Source organism: Natator depressus, chromosome 2 (assembly GCF_965152275.1).
Source record: "Natator depressus isolate rNatDep1 chromosome 2, rNatDep2.hap1, whole genome shotgun sequence".
Taxonomy (NCBI): domain Eukaryota; kingdom Metazoa; phylum Chordata; order Testudines; family Cheloniidae; genus Natator; species Natator depressus.
In genome coordinates, this window is record NC_134235.1 from 2,551,734 (window position 1) to 2,557,733 (window position 6,000).

The following is a 6,000-nucleotide window of genomic DNA, read 5'->3' on the forward strand; positions in this document are numbered from 1 at the left end:
CCACTAGGGAGCAGTGGGAGGAAGGGGGTTCAGTAGCGGGCACCCCCCTCATTGGGGGCTGACCCAATGCCCCAGCCCAGCACGAGGGAGCGGTGGGGGGAGGGGGTTCAGTAGGGGGCACCCCCCTCATTGGGGGCTGTCCCCATGCCCCAGCCCAGCACGAGGGAGCGGTGGGGGGAGGGGGTTCAGTAGGGGGCACCCCCCTCATTGGGGGCTGACCCCATGCCCCAGCCCAGCACTAGGGAGCAGTGGGAGGAAGGGGGTTCAGTAGGGGGCACCCCCCTCATTGGGGGCTGTCCCCATGCCCCAGCCCAGCACTAGGGAGCAGTGGGAGGAAGGGGGTTCAGTAGGGGGCACCCCCCTCATTGAGGGCTGACCCCATGCCCCAGCCCAGCACGAGGGAGCAGTGGGAGGAAGGGGGTTCAGTAGGGGGCACCCCCCTCATTGGGGGCTGTCCCCATGCCCCAGCCCAGCACTGCCAGGACTCCGTGGCGATAGGGGCATTGGGGCGCCCCTGACAGCGGCGGGCGCGGGGCCCGCGGCCCAACGCTCTATGGTCCCATGACGTACCAGGCGGCCGCGGCCCGGCGCCCTCTCTCCCCCGCTCTCTATGGTGCGGGCCCGCGGGATGCGGAAGTGGCCGCGAGCGAGGCCCTGGCGCCCTCTGGCGGCCCGGCCCGGCCCGGCAGCTGCCGCTCCCGTCCCGCTCCGACGGCGCCGCTGCCCGGGAGCGCCGGCCGCCATATTGTCACCCCCAGCGGGCCGGGGTCCGGCAGCCCCCCCCCCCCCGCGACAGGAGCGGGGAGAGACCCCCCCCGCGCCGCCCCCCGCGGCCCGGCCAGGTGAGGAGCCGGCTGCGGCCTCCGCCGGAGAACCCACCGGGGGGGTCACCCCGATGTGCCCCCGGGGTGTGGGGGGCGGGAGGTGAGGTTCCCCCTCCCCCGGATCTGCCCCCGGGGCTGTGGGGGGCGGGAGGGGAGGTTCCCCCCCCCGGATCTGCCCCCGTGGCTGTGGGGGGCCGGGAGGGGAGGTTCCCCCCCCCCGGATCTGCCCCCGGGGCTGTGGGGGGCCGGGAGGGGAGGTTCCCCCCCCCCGGATCTGCCCCCGGGGCTGTGGGGGGCCGGGAGGGGAGGTTCCCCCCCCCGGATCTGCCCCCGGGGCTGTGGGGGGCCGGGAGGGGAGGTTCCCCCCCCCCGGATCTGCCCCCGGGGCTGTGGGGGGCCGGGAGGGGAGGTTCCCCCCCCCGGATCTGCCCCCGGGGCTGTGGGGGGCCGGGAGGGGAGGTTCCCCCCAGATCTGCCTATGATGCTGTTGGAGGAGGGGCAGCATTGAGTGTGGTTTCCCCCATTTCTCCAGTGCTGTGGAGGGAGGGTGCAGTGTGAGGGGAGGTTTCCCCCATCACCCCAGTGCCATAGGGGTGGTAACCAGTGTGTGGGGAAGCCCCCCCCCATCCTCCCTGGTGCTATGGGGTGCTGATCTAGTGTGGAGAAAGTTTTCCCAGGCTGTATTACCCACTGGTGCTGTGAGGAAGAGGGGCAGCGTGAGGGGAGCTCCCCTCTGTATACCCCCACTTCCCACCCTCAGGGCAAGGGTTGGTGTGGGGGGGTGTCCCCAGCCCCGGTGCTCCTGGTGCTGGTGTGGGAAGGGGGTGGTTTGAACTGGGCGTATCCCCCGGTGGTTGTGGGGAAGGCGGTTGATGAGAGTGGAGAGGTGAGATAGTGTTGGGGCAGATTCCCGTCTCCCTGTGTTCCCTGCCACGCTCCACACCCCCCCGGCACCAGAGGGAAGATCTTGTTTGCCCTTCCTTCCTGCCGCTGTTGTGGAAGGTGGTCAGTGTTCGAGAACATCCTCTCCACCCATGCCTGTGTTCTGTTGGTGCTGCTGGGATAGTGGGGGGATCTCCTCTCTGGCCTTGCTGGAAGGGGCTTTCATGATCTCAAAGGACTGGCCTAGTTTTTCTTGGAGGACACATTTCCCAGCTATACCCGTGACTCCTACCATCATACGGCCTCATTCCCAGCTGTCAGTCCCAGTCAAGCCAGCTTGGTAGCCGGGGTTTTAATCAGGATCCAAAAGCGTCACTCATGTGCTAAGTGAGGCCCAAGCAGCAGCCCTTGGATGCTATAGCTCCCAGCATGCTGTGCTCCATCTTGATCCGAGTGTTCCAGGCCTCGCTGTGTGCTCGGGCTTTCAGGCTCCACGGGCTTCTTTGTTTTACTGCAGGCCTGTTGGACTGTTGGGCCTCTGGCGAGTGGCTATTGCAGCTTGAGAATGTGTGAGGTTTGGCTACCCCCTGTCATTAAAAGTAGACATGGACATTTGTGGATGACGCCAAGATGGGAGGGGTTGCAAACACTTTGGAGGACAAGATTAGTGTTCAAAATGACCTTGACAAAGTGGAGATGGTCTGAAATCAACAAGATGAAATTCAGCAAAGACAAGTGCAAAGTACTGCACTCAGTAAGGAAAAATCAAATGCACGACTACAAAATGGGGAATAACTGTCTAGGCAGTAGTACTGCTGAAAAGCATCTGGCAGTTCTACTGGATAACAAAACGAATATGAGTCGTCAATGGGATGGAATTGCAAAAAAGGCTAATACCGTTCTGGGGCTTACTGACAGGAGTGTCAGAGGTAAGATGTGGGGAGTAATTGTCCTGCTCTACTCAGTACTGAGGAAAGCCTCCACTGAAGTACTGTATCCGGTGCTGGGCACCAGATGTGAATAAAGTGGAGAGTGCAGAGAAGAGCAACAACAATGATCAAAGGTTTAGAAAACCTGACCTGTGAGGAAAGGTTAAAAACTGGGCATGTTTAGTTTTGAGAGAGGAAGACTCAGCGGGACCTGATAAGTCTTCAAATATGTTAAGGGTTGCTGTAAAGAGGATGGTGATCAGTTGTTTTCCATGGCCACTGAAGGAAAGATAAGAAGTAATGGTTTTAATCTGCAGCAAGGGAGATTTAGATTAGATGTTAGGAAAAACTTTCTAACTAGAAGGGCAGCTAAGTTCTGGAATAGGCTTCCAAGGGAAATTGAGGAATCCCAATCATTTAAGAACAGGCTGGACAAACACCTGTCAGGGATGGTCTAGGTTTACTTGGTCCTGCCTCAGTGCAGGGGGTGGATATAATGACCTCTCAAGATCTTTTCCAGCCCGACATTTCTGTGATTCTATGAACAGAATAAACAAAGCTTAATTCCAGTGTAGTGAAAGAATACTGGCTCAGTGGATTTCTGTTCTGGGGCTCAGAGTTTTCCCGCTCTAGTTTATTGTGGATTGTGTTGTATTAGATGGGTCTATTGCTGGATTATTTCTCTAGTCCTGTAAGTGTGCAAGGCACTTATGGGTGTGTGACTTTGGCATCTAAAGAATCATAGAATCATAGAATATCAGGGTTGGAAGGGACCCCAGAAGGTCATCTAGTCCAACCCCCTGCTTGAAGCAGGACCAATTCCCAGTTAAATCATCCCAGCCAGGGCTTTGTCAAGCCTGACCTTAAAAACCTCTAAGGAAGGAGATTCTACCACCTCCCTAGGTAACGCATTCCAGTGTTTCACCACCCTCTTAGTGAAAAAGTTTTTCCTAATATCCAATCTAAACCTCCCCCATTGCAACTTGAGACCATTACTCCTCGTTCTGTCATCTGCTACCATTGAGAACAGTCTAGAGCCATCCTCTTTGGAACCCCCTTTCAGGTAGTTGAAAGCAGCTATCAAATCCCCCCTCATTCTTCTCTTCTGCAGACTAAACAATCCCAGCTCCCTCAGCCTCTCTTCATAAGTCATGTGCTCTAGACCCCTAATCATTTTTGTTGCCCTTCGCTGGACTCTCTCCAATTTATCCACATCCTTCTTGTAGTGTGGGGCCCAAAACTGGACACAGTACTCCAGATGAGGCCTCACCAGTGTCGAATAGAGGGGAACGATCACGTCCCTCGATCTGCTCGCTATGCCCCTACTTATACATCCCAAAATGCCATTGGTCTTCTTGGCAACAAGGGCACACTGTTGACTCCTATCCAGCTTCTCGTCCACTGTCACCCCTAGGTCCTTTTCCGCAGAACTGCTGCCTAGCCATTCGGTCCCTAGTCTGTAGCGGTGCATTGGATTCTTCCATCCTAAGTGCAGGACCCCGCACTTATCCTTATTGAACCTCATCAGATTTCTTTTGGCCCAATCCTCCAATTTGTCTAGGTCCTTCTGTATCCTATCCCTCCCCTCCAGCGTATCTACCACTCCTCCCAGTTTAGTATCATCTGCAAATTTGCTGAGAGTGCAATCCACACCATCCTCCAGATCATTTATGAAGATATTGAACAAAACCGGCCCCAGGACCGACCCCTGGGGCACTCCACTTGACACCGGCTGCCAACTAGACATGGAGCCATTGATCACTACCCGTTGAGCCCGACAATCTAGCCAGCTTTCTACCCACCTTATAGTGCATTCATCCAGCCCATACTTCCTTAACTTGCTGACAAGAATACTGTGGGAGACCGTGTCAAAAGCTTTGCTAAAGTCAAGAAACAATACATCCACTGCTTTCCCTTCATCCACAGAACCAGTAATCTCATCATAAAAGGTGATTAGATTAGTCAGGCATGACCTTCCCTTGGTGAATCCATGCTGACTGTTCCTGATCACTTTCCTCTCATGTAAGTGCTTCAGGATTGATTCTTTGAGGACCTGCTCCATGATTTTTCCAGGGACTGAGGTGAGGCTGACTGGCCTGTAGTTCCCAGGATCCTCCTTCTTCCCTTTTTTAAAGATTGGCACTACATTAGCCTTTTTCCAGTCATCCGGGACTTCCCCCGTTCGCCACGAGTTTTCAAAGATAATGGCCAAGGGCTCTGCAATCACAGCCGCCAATTCCTTCAGCACTCTCGGATGTAACTCGTCCGGCCCCATGGACTTGTGCACGTCCAGCTTTTCTAAATAGTCCCTAACCACCTCTATCTCCACAGAGGGCTGGCCATCTCTTCCCCATTCTGTGATGCCCAGCGCAGCAGTCTGGGAGCTGACCTTGTTCGTGAAAACAGAGGCAAAAAAAGCATTGAGTACATTAGCTTTTTCCACATCCTCTGTCACTAGGTTGCCTCCCTCATTCAGTAAGGGGCCCACACTTTCCTTGGCTTTCTTCTTGTTGCCAACATACCTGAAGAAACCCTTCTTGTTACTCTTGACATCTCTTGCTAGCTGCAGCTCCAGGTGCGATTTGGCCCTCCTGATCTCTTTCCTACATGCCCGAGCAATATTTTTATACTCTTCCCTGGTCATATGTCCAACCTTCCACTTCTTGTAAGCTTCTTTTTTATGTTTAAGATCCGCTAGGATTTCACCATTAAGCCAAGCTGGTCGCCTGCCATATTTACTATTCTTTCGACTCATCGGGATGGTTTGTCCCTGTAACCTCAACAGGGATTCCTTGAAATACAGCCAGCTCTCCTGGACTCCCTTCCCCTTCATGTTAGTCCCCCAGGGGATCCTGGCCATCTGTTCCCTGAGGGAGTCGAAGTCTGCTTTCCTGAAGTCCAGGGTCCGTATCCTGCTGCTTACCTTTCTTCCCTGCGTCAGGATCCTGAACTCAACCAACTCATGGTCACTGCCTCCCAGATTCCCATCCACTTTTGCTTCCCCCACTAATTCTACCCGGTTTGTGAGCAGCAGGTCAAGAAAAGCACCCCCCCTAGTTGGCTCCCCTAGCACTTGCGCCAGGAAATTGTCCCCTACGCTTTCCAAAAACTTCCTGGATTGTCTATGCACCGCTGTATTGCTCTCCCAGCAGATATCAGGAAAATTAAAGTCACCCATGAGAATCAGGGCATGCGATCTAGTAGCTTCCGTGAGTTGCCGGAAGAAAGCCTCATCCACCTCATCCCCCTGGTCCGGTGGTCTATAGCAGACTCCCACCACTACATCACTCTTGTTGCACACACTTCTAAACTTAATCCAGAGACGCTCAGGTTTTTCCACAGTTTCGTACCGGAGCTCTGAGCAG